Source organism: Cupressus sempervirens, chromosome 3 (assembly GCF_028749045.1).
Source record: "Cupressus sempervirens isolate cs-2001-9-10 chromosome 3, ASM2874904v1, whole genome shotgun sequence".
In the NCBI taxonomy this organism is placed as follows: Eukaryota; Viridiplantae; Streptophyta; class Pinopsida; order Cupressales; family Cupressaceae; genus Cupressus; species Cupressus sempervirens.
Window position 1 is genome coordinate 90,289,554 of NC_143120.1, and position 16,118 is coordinate 90,305,671.

The 16,118-nt window shown below is 33.8% G+C and overlaps 1 pseudogene; it reads left to right on the forward strand.

Annotated features, from left to right (window-relative positions):
* LOC149564920 (protein argonaute 1B-like) overlaps positions 1 to 15,905 on the forward strand; it is a 106,353-nt pseudogene extending 90,448 nt beyond the window's left edge.
* The last annotated feature ends 213 nt before the right edge of the window (positions 15,906 to 16,118 follow it).

Genomic DNA, 16,118 nt, shown 5'->3' on the forward strand with positions numbered 1-16,118 from the left:
AAAGTACTCCACTATCTTTATTTTTTGGATCTCCCTTTACTTACCTTTACCTAATCTTTCTAAGTGGGTTTCCTGTATTTCTGATGTGCACTAGGTTTAGGTGATTTAGGTATGGTTGGAGTGTTTCTAGTGTCCTCTGAATAAGAAGTAAGTGTTCCATATTTTATTATTTTCCATCTTGCCCTAATTTTTCAAATCTCATAGATTTCAAGATTTTGAGCTGATTTTTCTCCTTAAGTGAAGTAGACCAAGTGTGAATTCGAAGCACAATGTCATGATAGTGATCAATAGTCTATGAATATGATTTTTTCAATTCTCAAAAACCTATGAAGTTGTGGATAAGAGCTAGAGTGAGTCTCATTAAAATTTGGAGAGATAAGATCAAGTACCATAAGGAAATATGGGTCTTGGATATTGTTGTTGCATATCCATGGAAATGAAGTTGTTTAGTTCTATTTTCATAGTTGCATGACCATGAGCCAATCTCTAGCCTAATGATCAGATAGTTCAAGCACAATGCTAAGAAGAAACATTTAAAGTTTCATAACTAGTAAGGCATTCACAAGTTTTAACATCAGAAACATCAGATTGAAGTGCAAAGTTGAATGTTGTTTGTTGTGCTTCAGTCCGAAAAACATTTTTTAGAGAAGGGTTTCTATCCCAAGGTGATTAAAAATATCACTTCTCTAGATGATTCAAGAATAAAAAGTTAAGTCATTCTAAAACACAAGTATCCCTCAGAGATTCTTAGAAGATACTTGCAAAGTAGTTAGTAATGGAAATGTGAACCCCATATAAAGGGAAAGTAGTATTAAAAGCCTTAGGTGGAAAGTTGAAGAGTGGAGTGCACAAGCTAGCCAAAGGATTACTTCCCATGCTGCAATTTTGTATAAAAGGAAAATGGGTTTGTAGAAAAGCTCTCTCTCTCTCTCTCTCTCTCTCTCTCTCTCTCTCCCACATATAATAATGTTATTAAGTATATCTTGTTTTTGGATTTTGAAGCAAGGTAAGAAACTTCCCATAAAGCTAAAGTATTTGTATTGTTAAGTGATTCTTAGTCATATCACTTTACTTTAAGTAAAGTAAGAGTGTTTTCGGTAACTTAGTACTTTATGTGCAAATGAACAAAAAAATTAAATAGTCATTACTCATGGAATTAAATGCAAATCTAGCCATTATAATTGTTGGTCAAATTTAATTTTGTTCTTGTGGCACCAATATTCTATTTCCTAAAGCTATTTCATTGGAATTGCATGCAATTGGTTTCTAAAAGTATATTTAAATGACTATTTATTGAGAACTACATCCTATGCAATCACAGTGAATGGTAATTAGAGCTATTGGTTATGATAGATTAATTAGCTTAGAGACCGAGTTAAAAGATTTTATAGATACATCCTTTGAGTTCTACAATTTTAGTGATCTTTATAGGGGGCTTAATTCCCAACCCATTCACCCAATCACTTAGAAACTTAAAGACAGTGGATTGCTAGAAGTATTCAACTTTCCTATGGTAGTTCATGTATCTAAGATGGTGAAAGAGTGCATAGAGAGATACAACCCAAAAACAAAGTAGATTTTGTTTCCTAACTAGTCCATTCTCATATCAATTAACAAGGGGCTGATGTAGTCTTCATTTGGAATACCTATAAAAGAGAAATATTGTGACATCGATTTCAAGTCCTCCACATCCATGTTCAATGAGAAGAAGACCCTCAAATAGGAGGACATGAAAAGGACCTAGTTCTATACTGCTTGCTTAAAGAAGAGAAAAATGCCAAAGACTCTATTTGGCATAAATATGAAGTGAGAGCTTGTGGATATCCTCACACTCCTTAGACTAAAAGGAAAAGAGGAAATTTTGGAGTTCATCAAACACCACTTCTTCTTGGTACAAGAAATTTGTGCTAAGAATATGTAGATCGAGTGGGTATAGGTCATCATTGATGAACTCACCACTTGGTTACAGTCAGCCAGAGGATTCAAGCAATTCTACATGTCCTCTTATTTAATCTATGCAGCTTTGAAAACCCATCGCTTGTGGCCTAGACTCCCTAGCATCCCAAATTATGATGAGTGCACTAAAGTCTATGAATTCTACCTATATATACAACTACAAAGGAGCTATGAGGAGTACTTAGCTATCAATGCTGGATTTACAATGAGGCTATGCCACAAATTGAGAGTATGCCTGAAAAGGAGATTCTCACTAAAGGTAATTTCAGCCATAAGCTAGTTTAGATGCTCATTCATCCAAATTTTGAGTTTATCATATTTGCAAACAAGATCTTACAATGGATTCCCTAAGAGGTTGCCAAGGTATCTTGAAGAAAAGGTTGCCCTAGTTGAACTGTATCAATAGATACTCAAAGTGAACACTATGTGTTCCAATGTCAAGAAGATTGCCAGGATTCGATTCCCTATAGTGGTAGCCCTATATTCATGGGCCTCCAGATCAGATGCTCAAAATTTGGTGAAGAGTTTTGAGAGAAAAATTAAGTTGTTAGACTATGAGGTGCTCATGCCTCAATATGATCTAGTTAGTTTTCTAAGGGATCATTTGACATTAGGATATACCTATAGGAATATCCCAAATATTGAAGATTTTTGGTCTGGGTGTCTCAATGAGTACCAAACTCAGGAGAGATTTTGGTCAAGGCTCACCATTGACGAAATAAAACTACAAAATGATTCTATTGATGTTTTTCATCTTGCAGATGATGGAGCCAACATGCATCCCACTTCTTATGAGAAGATCAAGGGCACACCAATTTTGTCTACCCCACCTATAGATCTAGTCATTGAGACCATGGAGGTTCTCATGTAGGGTATAATCAAAACAACTAACAAATAGGTGGAGTGGACCTGAGCAAGGAAGAAGAGGACCAAAAGCACTAGCTCAAAGAGTGGAGTATCAACTAGAGCTACTCAGTCAGCCATAGCTACAACTACTACATCCACTACATGAACACATGTAGGGCTATTATAGTCTATTAGCCAAGGTGGAGACCAACCTCTAGAAAAGAACGTGCTACTCACCCCAACTTGTGGATTTGGATCCCTTCAAAACATCAGGAAGATTGGAGAGAAGATAGATGACATGGATGAGGGGAAGGAACAAGAAAAATTAGTGGCCAAGACATCACCCATAGTTCAAGTCATCAATTTTGATGGCAATAGTAACCCCATGGATGGCCAGGAACAAGAAGCATCTCAATAAGGGGATACATTAGCCCTTTTAGTAACCAAGGTGTTTTCCTTCCCAATTGCTTTCCAAAGTAGGCCAATTCCATTGATCCCGAGGAAGTTGTTTGATCCCTTAGTACTATAATCTACTCTCAATGTGCTCTCTATAGAGTCTTGGATTAAAGAGACCATTGATAGGAAGAAGAGGAGATAAGAGGATGCATCTCCATAAAAGGACTAGATCATACAAGTCACCTCTTCTCAAGCATCCAAGAAGACAAAGAAGAAGAAAATAATTGCTGTATTGGCAATAGTTTCAACAATTGGCTACATGCTAGTTGAGATTACTAAGCCACAAAATAGAGGGAAGATTTCATGAGCTCTCAAAGGATGATTTGCATATTAGGGTTGTTGATCTTTGCATTCTAGTTCATGAATCCATGGTAAATATGTGGAAGTCAACAAAATGAAAAGATTGAGGATAAACTAGAAGAGCTTAGAGTGGAGAAGGAGATATTGAAGGCCTCAAAGAGAGATAGTGTATTACATAAGATTTTCAATTAGAAGCACTTCTTTGAGTCAATTTAACTCAAATGCAGAGGAGGAGAAGAACTTATTCCTAAAGTTGCAATAAGAAGGACAATTCAAGAAAGTAGATCAAGCTTGGATATATCAGATGAAGGCTCAAGGTCCCCCACTGGTTGAGAATTTGAGAAGCCTAATTTTGAATGCTCACAAGGTCAGGGAAGTAGGTTTAGATCATCAAAAAATGATACAAAAGGTAGCAGAGAAGCTAACAGATACATTGGGCCTTCTACAAGAAGTGATAGACATGAAGAGCAATGTGGCCATTACTCATAAAATTCTAAAGACTAGTAAGAAGTCACTATTTTATTAGAAGCAATTCTTGGAGTTTTTCATAGAAAGCTCTGTGAGATTTGCAAGTGAACTTAAGGATGTGCACAACCTAGTGCAAAAGATCATTGAAAAGTTATTTCAGTATTTGAAGATCTTGCACACAAAGTCCTTTGTGTCTACTAATAGAAAGCTGGTGAACATTGAAATAATGAAATCCAAGTGCTTGGCATTTGTCAATGAAGCTATTGACCCACTTAACTTTGAAGTGTTAAAGATCTAGGATCTGTTAGTAGCAGATACAATCATAAAGAGGGAAGTAGAGAAATTCCAGTCAAAGGTAGCTAGAATTGATGAACTAACAAAAATGCACGACTACTGGATGGTCCAAGCTGACAATATCCTTATTCTGAATGTTGAAGGGCTAGATAAAGTAATTGAATCTATAAAATCTTATAGAGCTAAATTAGTTTCTTCTATGAAGACATGATGTTTTGATGCTTTTCTAGACATCTTTTATTCTTCGTCCCTCCCTCTTCTTTCTTTTATTGCCATTCATGACATTTTGTCAATCTCTGTAATGGACAATGATTCATGCTTGTCCTATTTTTAGATTATTTTGTTCCAAAATGCTCTACAAAGGCAATCATCCAATGTAATCGACCATTTTGAGAAGGTCTATAAATGTAATCTTTGATGAAGTTAATAAGATCAACAATATTTACTTTGGGCAAACCCCTATAGCTGGGACTAATGTGTGTGACTCTGAGTTCATTTTAAGTTTCTTTGTTCATTTAGTTTAGAATGGAGTATATGAAATGTATGTGTTAATTTTGAAATTTTAATGAATGCGAACGAAATTGGCTTTATTTCCTTTGTTCAATAGATTATATGTCTTACTTTGTTCAACATAATCATGTCTTCTATTCCCTCTATTGTTTGCTATAGTCTGTGTGTTTTGTTTAGTTCATTGCATAAGGAAGCCAAAAACTGATGTGTGAAGTAGTTGAAGGATAGACAATCTAGATATTGTCAAAATGTTAGCTAACTACATAATCCAAAGATTACTTATTTCATCATCTCTTCCTTTCTTCTTATTGTTGTACTTAGTTATGCATGTTTCCTTTCTTGCATCTAGGCTGTAATAGATTGGAATTTGTGAGTTATTTCCCCTTGTTTTGCTAGGTTGTTCAAAGTCTTGAGCAACTTGGTTTTTACCTCATCTACTCTTTAGTTAAGAGCATACCCTAAAAAACTTGAAAGAAAAATTCATTGCATATCTTACACCCATAAGGGAGTTGTACCTTTCAATTTAGAGGTCATTGATAGATTACTACTTTGACCCATTTTGTTGTTAATTCCTTTGTTTTCCATAAGCCATTGGGAATTCAAAGAGTCAAGGTATAAACCAAAATATCAAGGGAAAGAGAGATTCAAATTGGAACCTCTACAAGCTTTGTTTCTGGTGTAACTACTAATACTGAAGCAATGCTCTAGAAGCTCTCAAATGAAATGATTTCTATAAAGAGACAAATGGAAAAACCTAACTCTTTGCTTCGACAACCATACCAAGACATTCCTCAAAGGTAACATGAAGGAAAACCATTACAATTGTCATATTCTCAACAAAATCTTGCTATTAAGGTAGCCCCCAAGAAGCAAAACATGTACATTTTTCATCTATGAGCATATCATGATGGTGATTCCTACCCAGAAATGAATAGATATAAGCAACTCACTACTTGTAATGAGCTGACCATAGAATATCGTTAAAGTGAAGATGATTCCGCTCCACATGGTGACTCTAGAACATTCTTTTTGGAGTATGAATTGGATTTAGAGGTTAGAGGTGACGACTTTTCCACCTTAGATGGATTTCAAATGACTGTGGCTACAAGAAGTCAAAGAAAGAAGAACCTAGTGAACTCTAGTCCTTCCCAAAACACAACCACTAGCCCTTTACCAACACTAGTACATTTGACCCCATTTTTAGACCAAATTTTTTGACCATCTAATAAAATTGGGTCAAATTGGTTGGAATATGCAAGGAAATATTTTTTTTTTTTAAAAATACATGCCTGTGTTGGTCTAAATTTTGACCAACACGAGCTTAATATGTAAAAAGGCAATTTCTTGATGCCCATTATCATTGTATTCTTGCCGCGCGTGCGAGAGAGTATTCTGGGTAAATTTTCTTTACATTTCTTTGACCTACAAATCAATATGATATGAACCTGAAGTAGGGAGAACAAGTGATGATGAGGATTTGTCTCTAAGCATGTGATTCTTCAATTTGAATATAATGGATTGTAAAGGGTAAGTGCTAAAACCATTGTTTTTGGCTAGGGTTTGAAGTGAAACAATTTTAATTTTTTTTGTGGCTTTAAAGTCATTTGTTCTAGACCTTCTCTATCTTTGACCATGGCTAATATGGGTATGCTATTATTATAAGTAGAAAACACCACAAATATCCTACACCACTCTAAGAGTTCAGTATTTTTTTAGATGGGTGTTGTATCTCAGTCTATTAAAAGGTCCTGCTATCTCCACACACCCTTCTTTCATCTATCCTTACCAACATGTATCTTAGCAATGTTATGCTATTATCTTCTATGTTTTAGGACTTGAGATGATTGCCAACATATATGCTCCCTAGAAGATGAGAATGCTTTTGATTTTAGGGGATTAAGGGAGAATTTTGAGATGCCAAACCAAACAATTCTTTACTCTATATTTGAGAACCTTATTTATTAAATATGTATCTTTCTGAACCATTGAAAACTTCAAAGCCACATCATATATGTGAGTTGAGATGATTATAGGGATTTGTATCCCTCAATTGTCCTATAAAATATCTAACATCAATCTTTTGACTAGATTTCAGGAAGGTTTCAATTTCTAGTTCACTGAATCACCTTTGACCATTTTCTAGCAAATCCTTTTGCATAAGAAGCTTGAAAATAAAATTGTAATGGGGTATAATAGTTGCAAATCTTAATCAGAAACTAGAGCCGTATTATTTAACTACAGTTCACATAACATTTTGTTCTATTGAAGTTTCATATACCCATTTGATGAAGACTTTTGTGGATATAGTTTTAAAAATATTTTCTATTTGTTTGTTAGTAGGGTGTCAAATGAAAAATGGAAATAGAATACCTTTGACTCAGTGTCTTAGCAGAAAATCAATGAATAGATGGTTGTTTCCCAAGAACCATAGTTTTGCATCTAATATAATTGAATACTTCTTAGATAATTATTATTTAATCTATGTTAGTGAATTATAAAATTGCTATTTTATTTGCCATGCTCAAGAATTGATCAGCTTCTCTATGGTCCATCAAAGTGCTTGGAATATCAAATGTACTTGATAGTTGTTAGATTATGCTCCTTGCTGAATTTTTTTCTATTGTCAGATGATGAGCAACTCCACAAATATTCTTTCACCTGGAAGAACTACTAGTGAAATAGATGTTGCCAAAGCATTATTGAGAAAGATTTCTTCTACAAAAGGAAGAGTTATTACTACACAATTTGTCTCAAATATTCATCATCTTGGTAGTGTGAAAGCTGCAGCTGAGTTCAATGGTAGGAAACTGGTAGGAATATATTTTTTTAAATTTCTCATTCTTGAAATATTTTGGTTTTCAAGTACTGGAGGTTCTCTTTGGAAATAAAGTTAGCAATGGTATCATATGCTAGATACATTTTAATGATCTTAGCAATAGTATCATATGCTAGATACATTTCACTAATCTTCCTAATTTGCACCCTATTAAACTACAATATTGGATGCTAAATTGGTGTAGGTATTTATTGGGATGTCCTTGAGGTCATTTCTTGATGCTACTTGGAAGGTTGGACTAGTGCCTTTTGATCCCTCAACTTTGGTAACTAACAATGCATAAACCTTTAGGATTATAATATTATTCCTTTGGAGCTAGATTGGCCACATGGTCTCAAGAATACATTATTAGTTTTTATCATGCTACATTACGACTAGAAATATTAAACACAAATAATACTATTTATGCATATTTATAGGATTCACATACCTTATATTGTAGGTAACTTCCTATGTTAGCTCCTTGATGTGGACAAGTTGTTTTAGGACCTCAAACAAATGCTTTGTAATCAACAATATTTTTTACAAAACATCTATGGGAATGATTTGATATTCCCCATGTACAACATGGCTATAGTTGAAAGTAGATTTTGTGTGTGCAAGAAGTGAACTTTGTAATAGTTTATCATTTGTGAAATAGGCTGCTCTAAAGCTATAACTGGTTTTAGATAAAATTTGTGTGTCCACAAATTTCGATGTTGGAATGATAAACCAATTAAAATAATAGTTTTAGAAATGAAATTTTGCCAAATTTTCCTGGCCTTTTTGAGAAGACATTTATTTATGCATACTTTTGCAGGTGAAAGCTGAGGACATCATCATTATCATCATAGTGGTAGCAAGATTACTCATGGTCCTTCATTTATGCATTGTATCCTGTTTGACTTGTCTACCTAACATGTTTTTGCATTCTTTCCATGCATTTTTAGCACTATTCCTACAGATACATAGCATTTGTCCCTCCTGATAGTCACACACAAGCTCAAATCCCAAATAAATACACACCCTTCCTTACTTTCCCGTTATTATGTTTTTGTTTTTCATCTCAAAGCTCAAATTGCATTCCATGGCATCCACCTCTACTTCTGCTGATGATGAGAATAGAGATTTATCTGAAGAAATTGTTTCATCTCTATCTACTTCTTCTTCCCTATTTTCGTCTTGTTTCAATTGGCTTACATATTTTAATGTTGTGCAAGTCAAAACTAAGTGAAATTTCCCTGACAAGGTGAATCTCTTTCAATTGTGGATGCAACATAGTAAACCGATGCCTAAAGGAGTTGGAGAAAACTTAGAAATAGTTAATGTTCTTTTTGATTAAGTATATATAGATGTGTCAGAGGTAGAAGTAGAAGGCATCTATGAAAAATAATTTAGGTGGGCTAGATGCTACCTTTGGGCCCATTATTCAGGATACAATGGAGCAAGTGTATAGGTGCCATAATTGTGTTGAATGCCGTTGCCTTCTGACTATTCTTTAGGTTACTATTTTCTATTATTGATTGTGGTGCAACCATCCAGGCCTCAGGTTTAACACTAAGTACACCTTACAAGTCTCTAAAACTTGTGTGCTCTTCTCCATAGCATGTGCACTTATGTGCAACACCTGGTATCATTATGTACTAGATGCATGATCCCATGCTAGTCTCTATTTTATCATGTGCCACCACACATGACTTTATATAAATCAATCATGTGCCCCTTGCAAAATTAGCAAATCTGTAAATATAGGATTCTTTGGCCATGGTAGGACTCTCAAAACCAATAGGTTATTGGAAGATAAATAGATATGGGTATGCTATATTTCATGATTTAGACCCCTCTAAAAAAAAAAATATCACTTCACACCTTCTTTTCCACCATAGCTACACCCTGGGTGTTTTGAGTCCTATTTCGATGAAGCATTACCTAGAGTTCACTATTAATGGAAGTTATAAAGTCAAGAGCATTTGAAAAAATAAGGTCTATAACTTCTTCTTTGTGAATAGATTTATCTATTCAGAGACATAATCTTTACTAGAAATTGAGCATTATGCTCATGAGCCTAAGTCAACCAAGCATTTAACAAAAGTGGTTGAGGGAGTTGTGGATGTAAGCATTGTAGAGGCTGAAGCTTTTTGTAAGTGGGTAGGTTGTGTAGTGATGATAAATGTAGAGTATCATAGGATCTTCGACTTTGACAAGAATAGAAAGAAGGATCAAAACATGAGAGGAATTAATTGGTGGTGGATGAGAATAGAGTTTGAACCATTTGCAACCTCTAAGCCTATGCAAGTGTATGGGAAAAATTGTATTGAATGAGTCTTGTCATGTCCGAGTATGATGTTATAAATAGTAATTAGGATCTTTGTGAATTCTTGGCTTAAAGATTTTGAATTAGTCTTACAATCCTATTTGTTACAAGATTAATGCTACCATTTTTTTGTGATTGCAGAGTGGGAGAAGACATTGCAACTTATAGGCTTTATTGGCCTTGTGTAGGTACTTTTTGACCAAGACTAGTCACAAAATATTCAATTTTTTAATAAAGGTGTGTCTTTAGCATGCCTAACCCAGCACCTTACCAAATCAGTTCCCTAAAATGCACATTTTAATTTTTTTGAAGAGGTGGTGTATAGATGAGTTAGTTCATACAAAAATTTGGATGATCTGAAAGCTAACATCAGGTAATTTTATACCCAAGACTTTAGGGTGTGGTCAAGTAATTTTCCTTAGATCTTGTGATGCTCTTTTAAATTATAGATTAATTTATGTACAACCAGCTTGAATGTTGTCTTAACATAAAAAAATCCTATTATACATAGTTGTGGGCATTGATGCAATTCTAAACTCTTAAGCATTCTATTCGTTGTGTAAAATTTTTACAAATTTCCCTATAGTCTATAGTAATCTGATATTAGTAAAAATTTGAGAGGATCAAAATGTTTTAGCTCAAAGACAAGGCATGACTTTACCTTTAATCTTCATATTTAAAAGGGAGACATTAGTTTAGCTATATTGTGTAGCACCTTGTTAGTCATTTTTTCTCAAAGCAGTTCAAAATAAAGGTCATCATCTTTCTATTGATCAATCTGCATCCCAGTTGAGCCATCGTAGGCTGATTTTTTTGCTTCTTACACTGAATTATAATTTTAGTTATATTCATTCTAGAGAGACATTGTAGTCACTATAGATGCCACCATTACTAGGGATATAAAATTAGAGCAACAAAGTAGAAAACAACATCATATCTGCTAATTCATAACTCATATTGTGTATAATTTTTGTCATCACAGAGACCCAGTCATATTCATTGGTATCCACAATTACTGAAATAGAGATATTCATAGAGATCCTAATTACCATTGATAACATCATACTCAAACATGACAAGACTCATTCAAAAGAGTATCAACATATATATTAATTCCACAAGTTCAGATGTATTTTTTTTCAGATTTTGATGGGTATCTATCACAACTCCACTAAATGTATGTAGAAGATGGATGTCCATGACCTACTCTAGAGCTCCCATTTTGGCATATGGGGGGAAGATGCCAACAAAGGTTGTGCTCACCTTTATTTTTGCATGTGAGTTTTTGGTCTGTTCATTTAGCATAAGGATTTTTTTTCTCTTCAATTCCTTTCAACAAAAAAAAATTTGCAGACTGAGTTTCTTTAGGAATTATCTTTTAGTTGAGCTCGCAAGAGAGATCAACTAGCGAAGATGCTCTGTTAGCTTTTAATACACTTCATAGATGAGATTACATTATATGGTTTGAACAAGATGTGGAAAAAAATCAAGTGTGTGATAATTTAGAAGATTGAAGATGAGCCCATTCCCAAGTGTAGTAATGAATCTCAGAGCTCCTTCTACCTGAGCATATCATGTCCTTTAGATGATCTTTTTGAAGCTGCATCAATGATGTATCCTTTAGGTGTTTGATTCTTCATCTTTCTTCTTGTCATTTCTTTGATTGTATTGATTTTCGTTAATTTAAGAGGACACTAGACAACATGCTTCTGTATGTGAAATGGGAAAGTTGTGTCATTGAACATGAACTATAGAAGAATTTATATGGTTTGAAGGGATGCTGCCCCACACTTCTTGTCACCACCCTTGTAGTCAAATTTTGTTCTTGGACTCATGGGATATTATTATTGGGTAAAGCTTAAATGGTCTTGAATTTGTTTGTTTGCTTTTGCTGTTTGGGGTTCTAGGTTTCTAAAATATCTCAACAATGAAAAAGAATGTGCTGACCAACTCTCTAGTAGGCTCCTCTTAATTGGGTACTTCACATGGGTTTCCAGACTGCAAGGTGCTTCCTTTATTCAGTAAGTGGCGAGTGCTTAACCTGGAGAACCTTGTGGTCTCATTATTCTTGTCTTCATGCTTCTCAATCTCATGATGAAGCACCAAAATCTCTATTTTAGGGCCAATGTATGAATCATTTTTTATCCCCAAATAAAGTTTTCCTTTTACTTTTTCTATTTCTATCATTTGCCCCTGCTTTGTATATTCCTCTTGTTTGACTTGGACTTAAGTATTTTTAGTCCTTTAAAATAATGGTCAAGCCCTCTTCTGGTGACATAACCGTCCTCTCACATCTTTTCATCAAATTTTTATAATTAATTTTTTGTTCCCCAATCTATGTTAAACTAATCAGCAAAGCTTTGGTCCTCTGAGTTGCAGCGATTTTGAGAAAAAACCTAACTTTTAATCACAATATCTTAAATGAATTTTCATGTTGAGATGATTACAATTTTTGATAAATTGTAGTTGATATTGTGCACATGTTGAATTATATCAAGAGATCCAATACATAATATCATCACTCATGCTAATAATGAGTCCCAAAGAGTGGTCTAATTCGATTCAAAGTTTGTGTATGTGATTTTTCTCCTAGAGTTTTTTTTCTTGATAGAAGTAAACCCTATCATTTTAGAACAATCTTTGTGTGACTAGTCCTTTCATGTAAGTTCCCCTTGGTTGCTACCAACTTTGTTGCTTTCCCAATGCCATAACTCAAACACAATTTCAATTTTAAACACTAGTATTAGCCCCTTTTTTTTAAGGTTATAAAATATAAACCCTACAAATTAAAAAAAAGAAAAAAAAAAAAAAAAAGCCCTAGGATGATAGTGAGATAAAATCATAAAATAGATTTCAAAAAAGAGAGAAAAGAACATGATTATGGTCATTGTTGCATTCTATTTAAAATACTCCCAAAAAGTTTATCAAATTAGTGCAATATTACAATCCTTTGCAATTACTTGCAAATGCATCAAATGTTGTCAGATTGTTGAAGTAGTGAAACATGAAAGGAGAAATTTGAAACGAATGGGTTTTGATGCTTTCTTGGCTGTTAACTGTCATTATGCACTAATGGGTGTGTTTTTCCCATTTACTCATGCTTCTTGACAAGGAACCCCCAAAAAACTTGTTCGTGAGTTTACTTACCTAAAGAGATTGCTTTGTGAGTGCTTGCAAGTTGGTGAGTTTGCAAGGGAAAATAGACCAGTTACATAAATATCTCACTTTAGTGTTTGTGCATTTATATGAATGTGTGTTTGCAAGGGAAAATAAACTAGTTACATAAATATATATGCTATTTAGGTAAGTAGGGTGTTTATTAAATAAATGCTTTAATTAAATAAGCAAGGAATATATCATTTACAATGCTGGATTTTTAGGGCTTGTTAAGTTTATTTCCTTAGTACATTCAAACTGAAAGTTTACCTATGGGAGTGTAGACCAAAACTAAATTTCTTATGTTGATTTGAATTTTGAAGTATACTTGAGGTTGTTAGATGATTTTCTTAGATCCTTCAAACCAAGTGAACTTTTCTCTGGTTCATCTATATAAGTGGATAATTGACCTTCACAATTGTGAGACTTTATTTGATGTATGCATATCAATTGTAGGTAACAAAAATGATTTGGGAGAATCTTAACTAGTGGAATTTCTCACCTCTATCTTTTTAAATTTGAATTTTGTATGCAAATCAAAGTCTTTACAATCACTTTTGGAGCATGTAATAAATCATGAGGGTTATGTTCTTATTCAGCCACCTTAATTGGATCAATTATTTGGCTTTGGAACAATGGTTGAAGACAAGTAGCAAGCTTGCAATGGATGATGCCATGGTGTATTAATGCTCTATGATAAATATTCTTCAAATACTCTAACAATTTCTAGGTTAATCCTCTTTCTAGAATTATTTTGAATGAATGAATGTCTTTTAAAAAATACTTCAAGTTTGATCAATTATTCTCGATACAAGTTGGTGTCGAGTTTCCTTTTTATTATTTTGCAGATCTATTACTATTTATTTAATGTGCAGTTGTGGAGAACTTTTCAGATTATCAACTTTTGTGTTTCTGAGGTTTTCTTACAAGTAAGAAACATTACTTGATTAAAAAAATTCAAAATGTCTTTTAGACTCCTATGGGGCAGATGTTACACATCCACACCCTAGAGAAGATTCCAGTCCATCAATAGCGGTAGTAGGTTTTCAATAGATCATTGTTTGCTGTTGTTTTGGTTCACATAATTCATATGAAAAATGCTTATCTTAATATTTTGGATATGGTGCAAATTTTAGGTGGTTGCATCTCAAGACTGGCTTGGAGTCACAAAGTATGCAGGTCTAGTTTGTGCTTAGGTGCACCGGCAAGAGCTCATTCAAGATTTGTATAAAGTATGGCAAGATCTAGTACGAGGCACTGTTACTAGAGGAATGATAAAGTAGGCATCATATGTGGTATTTTTTTAGTCTACGGGGTTGTCATGCTACTTAGCAAAATATTGTTACTTGTTTGGTTCAAAAGTTATACATTTTAGGGGTGTGTATTTGTGCTAGGGATTTGCTTGACTATAACTTTGCATTTTAAAAGTAGTCTTTTGGTACATATCATATGTCTGCCTATGGTGTTATGTCCTTGTAAGTTTTGTTTGAGATGTAAATGTCAGGATGTTGATTCAATCTATATTTGATTTGGAGGTGTTCTACTTGAAATAGTGACCACCTTTTATACCAATGTATAGTACTCAATTTATATTTAGTCTTAAACTAGGATGATTACTTGTATTATGTAGTGACAATGTATAGCTAGTAAAATCTACAAATCTAGAATGTAAGAGATTTAATTTACAAAGAATTAACTTGGGGAAAACTTATACAACTTCACACACCATGGATTAGGGATGTGTTCTAAATTACTAAATGGCAAAAAGGAAAAAACCCTCTAGAGCTCAATTTCTGCCTTGATCATTATGCATTTTATTAACACTAAACCAACCAATCAAATTGAAAATTCTTAGACAAGTTACTGCTCCTCAAAATTAAAAATATGATTTTTGGAAATTTACTTACTACTTGAAATTTAAAGTATGATATTCAAAAATTTGAATGATTATTTCACTTTGATTCTTTGTAGGGAGCTACTGATTTCTTTTCACATAGCAACAAGACGAAAGCCTCTGCAAATCATATTTTATAGGTAATTTATTTCATTTTGATTGGTTTTTGTGGTGAGATTTAGTTTTGCATTTCTTTCATCTCCTTAGTGACAACTTTGGTATTTATTTATAGATGGTGTAAGTGAAGGACGGTTTTACCAAGTTCTACTTTATGAACTAGATGTTATTTGCAGGGTCAGTTTCCTAATACTCACCATAGTGCTTACTATTCAATTGAGATTGACACGGCTCATTAGTTAGTTTGTATTCTCTTTGGATTTTGTTAAAGAAGATAGTTGAATGCTATATGAACTAAAAGTTCTGCAGTGTGAACAGGCTTGTGCATCTCTTGAGCCAAATTACCAGCCCCCAGTGACATTTGTTGTTGTTCAAAAGTGGCACCATACTAGACTATTTGCAAACAACCATGTAGGTAGGCATTATATAGATAGAAGTGGGAACATCTTGCCAGGTAGGAAGGTCCTATAAGGCTATATAGTACTATTTTGCTCTATTGAAAGGTGTCAATTTGTAACACTAATGTGGATTTCCTATATTTTGTCAAGCACTATGGTTGATTTCAAAATTTGCCATCCCACAAAATTTAACTTTTATCTCTACAGTCATGTTGGGATATAGGTATAATAGTTATTCTTAGATCAACTTTTCATGCTTTCTTTGCTATGTATTATAACATAAACTGATCTAGTTTTTATCATTTATAGGGGACCAAAAAACCAACACATTATCATGTACTTTGGGATGAGAACAAATTGCCAGATTGGGAACATAACTAAAGGATTAGAGGATGCTCGACATTTAATATTAGGCATCTCAGGAAGCAGTACATGGTCAATGCTTAGGTATAACTCAAACCACTCCATTCTCATAGATTTTACTCTTGGGCTTAAAAGTACTATGTTGTCATTTTAAGTAATGGATACATGTGAAATTGTTAAGCTTTGAGTACAAATGAAATCAAAGATTGTTTGGTAATCTATTTAATGGTA